We start from the raw sequence: 6,000 nt of genomic DNA, 5'->3' as shown, positions 1-6,000 counted from the left end.
TGCCGAAGAAATACGTCGAAACGCCCCTCAAAGTTCAGATCAATTAAATTGCCGAGAGCTGAGAGTTGCCAAAGTCTTTGAGCCATCGGACAACTCCATATAGCATGTAATGCAGTCTCGATGGTCTCTCCGCAGCGCATACATCTGGGGGTCGGAATTAGTGTGCGTCTATAGAGAGCATAGTTGCATGGAATAATCTCGTGGCTACTGCGCCAGAGTAAATGTTGAATTTTTCCAGGCACTTTTAAAGCCCAAATGTCTTTCCAGATGTTTACATGATCCATCCTAGCCCCTGTGTCGCTACTTTGTCCCTCATACCTCATAGAGAGCGCCAGCCAGTATCCACTTTTAACACTGTATATCCCGTTCTTTGTGTAGTGCCAGATAATATGATCAGGTCGCGCTGAGATACTTAGAGGGATGCTAGTGATCATATCGGCTTCCTCTAATCGAAAATGATTGTAAATGAGCAGAGTTCCAGCGCCGTGCAGGGGTGATAAGTTGAGAGACCCGCATATCAGTAGGGAGGGAAGGGAATGATTGAATCTGGAAGGTTGTGGGTTGTGGTAGCCATTTATCTTCAAAAATATTGACAGACATACCATCACCAATTCTCCACCGAAGACCTCTCTCCAACAAGTGTCTAGCCCAGATGAGAGACCTCCATATTAGAGAGGGGCGTGTACCAATAGTCGCCTCCATGAAGGATCCAGTCGGGTAGTATCTCCCTTTTAGCACCTGACTCATAAGTGAAGTTGGATTCTGAACTAGCCTCCATCCCTGCTTGGCTATCAAGGCCCTATTGAAGCACTCCAGATCACGAAAGCCTAACCCGCCCTCTCTCTTGGGCTTGCAGATCGCTTCCCACTTGAGCCAATAAATACCTTGTTTCATATGTCTTTTTCCCCACCAGAAACGCGATATAAGAGAGGTAATCTCCTTTCGGGTCCCATGAGGCATGCGGAATAAGCTCATATAATAAGTGGGCATTGCTTGAACTACTGACTTCACCATAATCTCTTTCCCGGCCTTGGATAGGAATTTTTCTTTCCATCCCTGTAGCTTCCTCCAGATTCGGTCTTTAATAGGTTGGAACAATTTTTTCTTTTTTCGTCCAACCACTGTTGGAAGTCCCAGGTATTTCTCATGACAGTCCGTGATCTTGATGCCGAGCACTTGGGAAGTTATAACTTTGATAAGGTGGTCTGTTCCAGGGCTATAACAAATTGCAGATTTTCGCAAATTAACCTTTTGGCCCGAGACTTCTTCATAAATTCTTAGAATTTGAGAGACCGCCCAGCTGGCCTTGGGTGTCGCATGAAGAAAAATAATACAGTCGTCCGCGTAAAAGAGATGCGACACAGGAGGAGCTAGAGGAGCTGCACGAACGCCGGTGATCTCCCCACTGCTCTCGGCCTCGCGTAGGAGGCTGGTGAGGCCTTCCCCGCAAAAGAGAAACAAATATGGTGATAGCGGGCATCCTTGTCTGAGGCCCCGTTTAGGGGCAATGTATCCTAGAGGCGCCCCCTTCCATAATATAGAGAAGGATGCAGTAGTAACACAATCCATTACTTTGTTCACCCAACTCGTGTGGAAACCCAGCCGGAGCATCATTGCCTCAAGAAAATTCCATTCTACCCGGTCATATGCTTTTTCCATATCCAATTTTATAGCCATTTTTGGAGGCTCCGGCTCCGAAGTGTGCTTAATAGTGTGGGTGGTTTCAAAAGCAACAATCACATTGTCCATGATATGTCTGCCTGGAACAAAAGCACTTTGCTTGTCTGAGATCACCTGTGGTAGAACATGTTTCAGTCGATTTGCAAGGGATTTAGCGACTAGCTTGTATAGGGTGGTGCACAGACTTATGGGCCGAAAATCGGTTACATAGTGTGGCTGTTCAATCTTTGGAATAAGAGCAATAAGAGTGTGATTGACCCTTCTAACACTGGCAGTACCATTAAGAATATTCAGGCAAAAATTACAAATATCATCTCCCACCACCGGCCAAAAACGTTGGTAAAAGAGTGCAGGCATCCCATCATACCCAGGTGACTTCGTGGGGTACATTTGCGCCAAAGCCTCTTCTATATCCGTTCTTGTGAAAGGCATCATTAACCGGGCGTTCATAGCTGGAGTGACTCGCGGATCAACAGTGTCCAAAATCCGTTGTAAATCTCTTCCACCAGTAATAGAGAAGAGGGAATTAAAATAATCACAGAACATTGAGCCGACCCTCTCTTCCTGTTCAATCCATTCATTATTCTCATTAAAAAGACCTTTTATGAAATTCCGCCTCCCCCTTTCCTTGGCCTGTTCATGAAAAAATTCTGTATTTTTATCTCCCTAAGCCAGGTAATTTTTGATCGTTGTCTCCAGTAGTCCTCTTCTGATGCAAGCAGATTTTGTAGCTTTTGCTCAATGTCTTTTTGGTAAGCGAAAGTTGTAGCATTCTGGGGACCCATCTTAGCACTACCAAGCTCATCTTGTAGGTGCTTTATTTCACGCCTCCGGGCACTGTAAAAATCCCGACTCCAGGCCTGTAGTTTTTGTGCGCAGAGTTGCACGCCAGCCGGAGTTTGTTCCCCATTACTCACCGCCCCCTTCCAGGTATCTGTTATAAGTTGCTCACAGCTAGCTTCCCTGCACCACATTTTTTCAAAATAGAATCTTCGGCTTCGTCTGCTGCTACATCTATTGGCTTCCTGTGTGAGAATCTCTGTAAGGATCGGTATATGATCGGAGCCAGGGACCTCCAAATGATGCGTGAGGATGTGTGGGTATTGTGCCCGAAGAACATGATTTACTACGCATCGATCCAGCCGTTCTCGAACAAAGATCGCCCCATTTCGGGAGCATTCCCAAGTGAAAGGAGTGCCCCGGAATGGGACTTCCTCCAAAGAGCAATCCATAAGTGCCATTCTGAAATCTCTCATTAGGTACTCCGCCTTGTCTCGCCCACCTTCCTTCTCAGCAGCATTTACAATCTCATTAAAATCACCGATGACCAGCCACGCTCCATAACCGATTCCATTCAAACGTCGAAGCAATTCCCATGAGTGACGTCTCTCCGCCGTGGATGGGTGGCCATAAAAACCTGTAAGGCGCAGATTATAATCATTAGGTGACTCAACTTGCATATCAATATGACCTGTAGAAGAGCTCAGTAGTTTTAGATTCCAACCAGACTTCCAGAGCATTATTAAACCACCGCCTAAGCCCTGACGTTCCACCCGAATCCCACCCTTTAGACCAAGTCGCCCTGGAAGTTTTTCCATTTGTTTGTCCGTCATTTTCGTCTCCATTAAGAAAATGACGTCCGGACGTTTATCTCTCAGCACAAACCTGAGAGAGTCGAATGTTCGAGGTTGCCGGAGACCCCGAACATTCCAACTGAGGATTCTCATTGCTCGTGGTGGGCCGGAGCGTCCGGTCCCACCACGTGGCTCGTATCATTATCGTTCGGGTTCTTGCTCTTCTTCGACTTCCTTTCTGTATCTTCCATCTCTTTATCTATTTTCCTCTTCCTTTCCGTCACAGCCGCTATATTCAGAGGGATGGAGGTAACACCCTCCTTTGTTCGTGCTTGCCTTTTCCAAGCCCTTGTTTTAAGTTGGTTCCCCTCTGGAGCTTTTAAAGCAGATCCCTCAGCCTGTGCAATACTGTTTTGTTTTGGGCCGTCCTTCCCTCGACTTCCCCCGTAGACCACCTTAGAGATTTTTGGTTGTTGAAGAGTGCATATAAGAATATCCTCCGACTCCGGTATAACAGCCTCCTTTCCTTTCCCCTGCACCTCAGCAAGAGGTGTTGGGTCAGCACTCGTCAATATGGGCGTCTGCGGGTGGGATTTGGTCGTCTTAGTTTCGGCATGTTCCTTTCCAAGGGAATTAAGCATTTCCGCGCCTGCTTTTGTAACTGGGATACCCTTGGAACTCACCCCATTGTGATCATGTCGGTCTGTATCCTCCCTGACTAAAGTTTCTGCATATTGTAACGTTGTCCCATTATCTTCCCTTTGTTGCTCAGCAGTTTTTCCAGCATTAGTGCTAGAGGGGGTCGTTGAATGCAATGGGGGGGGGCGCTCTCTCTCGGCCTTCTTGCGCCCACCATGATCAGCCAAAATTGGCACATTAGATTCCGCCAGATTATTCTCCCCTGCAGCGTTCTCATCTTCTTCCTCGGTTTGCCCATCTTCTGAAACCTTAGTTTTCCCTAGCTCCACTTTGGTTCTCAGCCATTTTCCCCACTGTTTGTCAGGGTCCTTCTTTTGAGCTGCGGTAGATATAGGGCATCGGCTGAAAACATGTCCTAGTCTACCACAATCGAAACAAAAGGTGGGGAGTCGTTCATAGCGCAGTTCGACAATATGGGCGCCTCCACCTTCCAATCTGATCTTCTTGATTCTTGGTAGGGGTCGCGTCACATCCATTCGAACCCTGACCCTCAGAAATCTTCCCACAAAATCGGCCTCTATACCATCACCCACTTCCAAACACTTTCCAATCGCATCCCCAAGAATCCTTCCCGTTGCTTCTGTCATGTAAAGAAGTGGGATGTTGTACAATTGGATCCAGAAATCAGCCCACTTTAGCGTCATCGCCGACGGGGCCATCGTGCCGTCTGGCTCTTCGAGTAGCACCAGAGCCCTATCGAAGGTCCAAGGGCCTTGTTGAAAGACCATCTTCTTGTCTTGGGCAAAAGCAAAAGTGAAAAGGAATAGATTTTCGCCCAAGTCCTTTGCATGTACCACACCGAGTGTATCCCACAATTTGATCATCGTGTTCTTAAAAGCTTTCCTGTTGAAAGGTTTCAGAGTAAGTACTTGCGCCACCACGCTCAAGCGGAGGGTTTCAGTGTTCATCGCTGCTTCCGTCCCTCCCACAGGTGCTTCATCAATTTCATCTTCCGTGAGTATCAAGGTTTTGGCAAAACTAGTCTGCACCTCTTCCATCTCGCGCCAGTCGCTGTTTCGAATGAAAGGGGCAGTGGAGCCAACTGTTGATTACTGCTATATGTATGTCGTGGAGGCCAAGCAATGTTTCAGAGAGAAGCCAGTGCTCGCCGTCACTGTCGAAGGCCCTAACAGGGGTTAGGGATGGAGAAAACCCTAACAGAGTGTTAGGAGCGAAAAACTCTCACAGAGGGGAGAGACCTTTTTTTTTTTTTTTATATTATAAGCTCCATGAAATTTAGGTACATGTTCTACCAAAAAAAGAACATGTACATCCGTACATGTTATGGTCTAACTAAATTGCTTAAGAATAATACTGGGCTCCATCCTATGTTTCACAAATACGGCTTTTTTGTTTTTTTACGTCATATATGTTTTATTTGTTTAAATTGAAAAAGATAAAAATGATATATGATATGAGGTTCTTTCCGTTGAGATACGTCTCATTTTAAACATGATAAAGTATGACTTGTGGAACCTATTGTAATTTAATAATTTAAGTTGTCTATTTTTTAAATCTATATATACGGATTATCTTTACAAAAAATGAGATAAATGAAAAATTGTTTAACCATTTGATTAAAGGGCTATCATTTCGAGTGTTAATAGAATCTATATATTCGTCTATTTATTTTATCACAATTAAATGTCTTAATGTTTTCATTTTACTTAATTTTTTACAAGAATGATTTTTGTATAGAAACTTAGAAAATAAACCACTTTAATCATCAAATTACAATATAAAGTAGATCTTATAAGTCATACTTTATTATATTGAAGATGAAATATGCCTCAGCACAACTGTTGAAGGACCTTGTGTACAGTGCATTGTTTATAAGGAAATGAAGCCAAGCAATTGTTTATTATTTAAGTTTTCAACACTACGTAACAAGATGTCAAGAAGACAAGAACAGCCTGACTATTACAAATTTACAATGACATCACGCATGCGGCAGCAGTCTTAACTGTTAAATGTGAACAGCTATGCGTAATTGCGTACGGAGTCACAGACGTAGCGTTAGCAGATTTATATGCAAAATGCAACGCAT

This window comes from Dryas octopetala, chromosome 9, assembly GCF_963921425.1.
Source record: "Dryas octopetala chromosome 9, drDryOcto1.1, whole genome shotgun sequence".
Lineage (NCBI taxonomy): Eukaryota > Viridiplantae > Streptophyta > Magnoliopsida > Rosales > Rosaceae > Dryas > Dryas octopetala.
The sequence above is the reverse complement of the archived record's forward strand: the minus strand, read 5'-3'. Positions refer to the sequence as shown.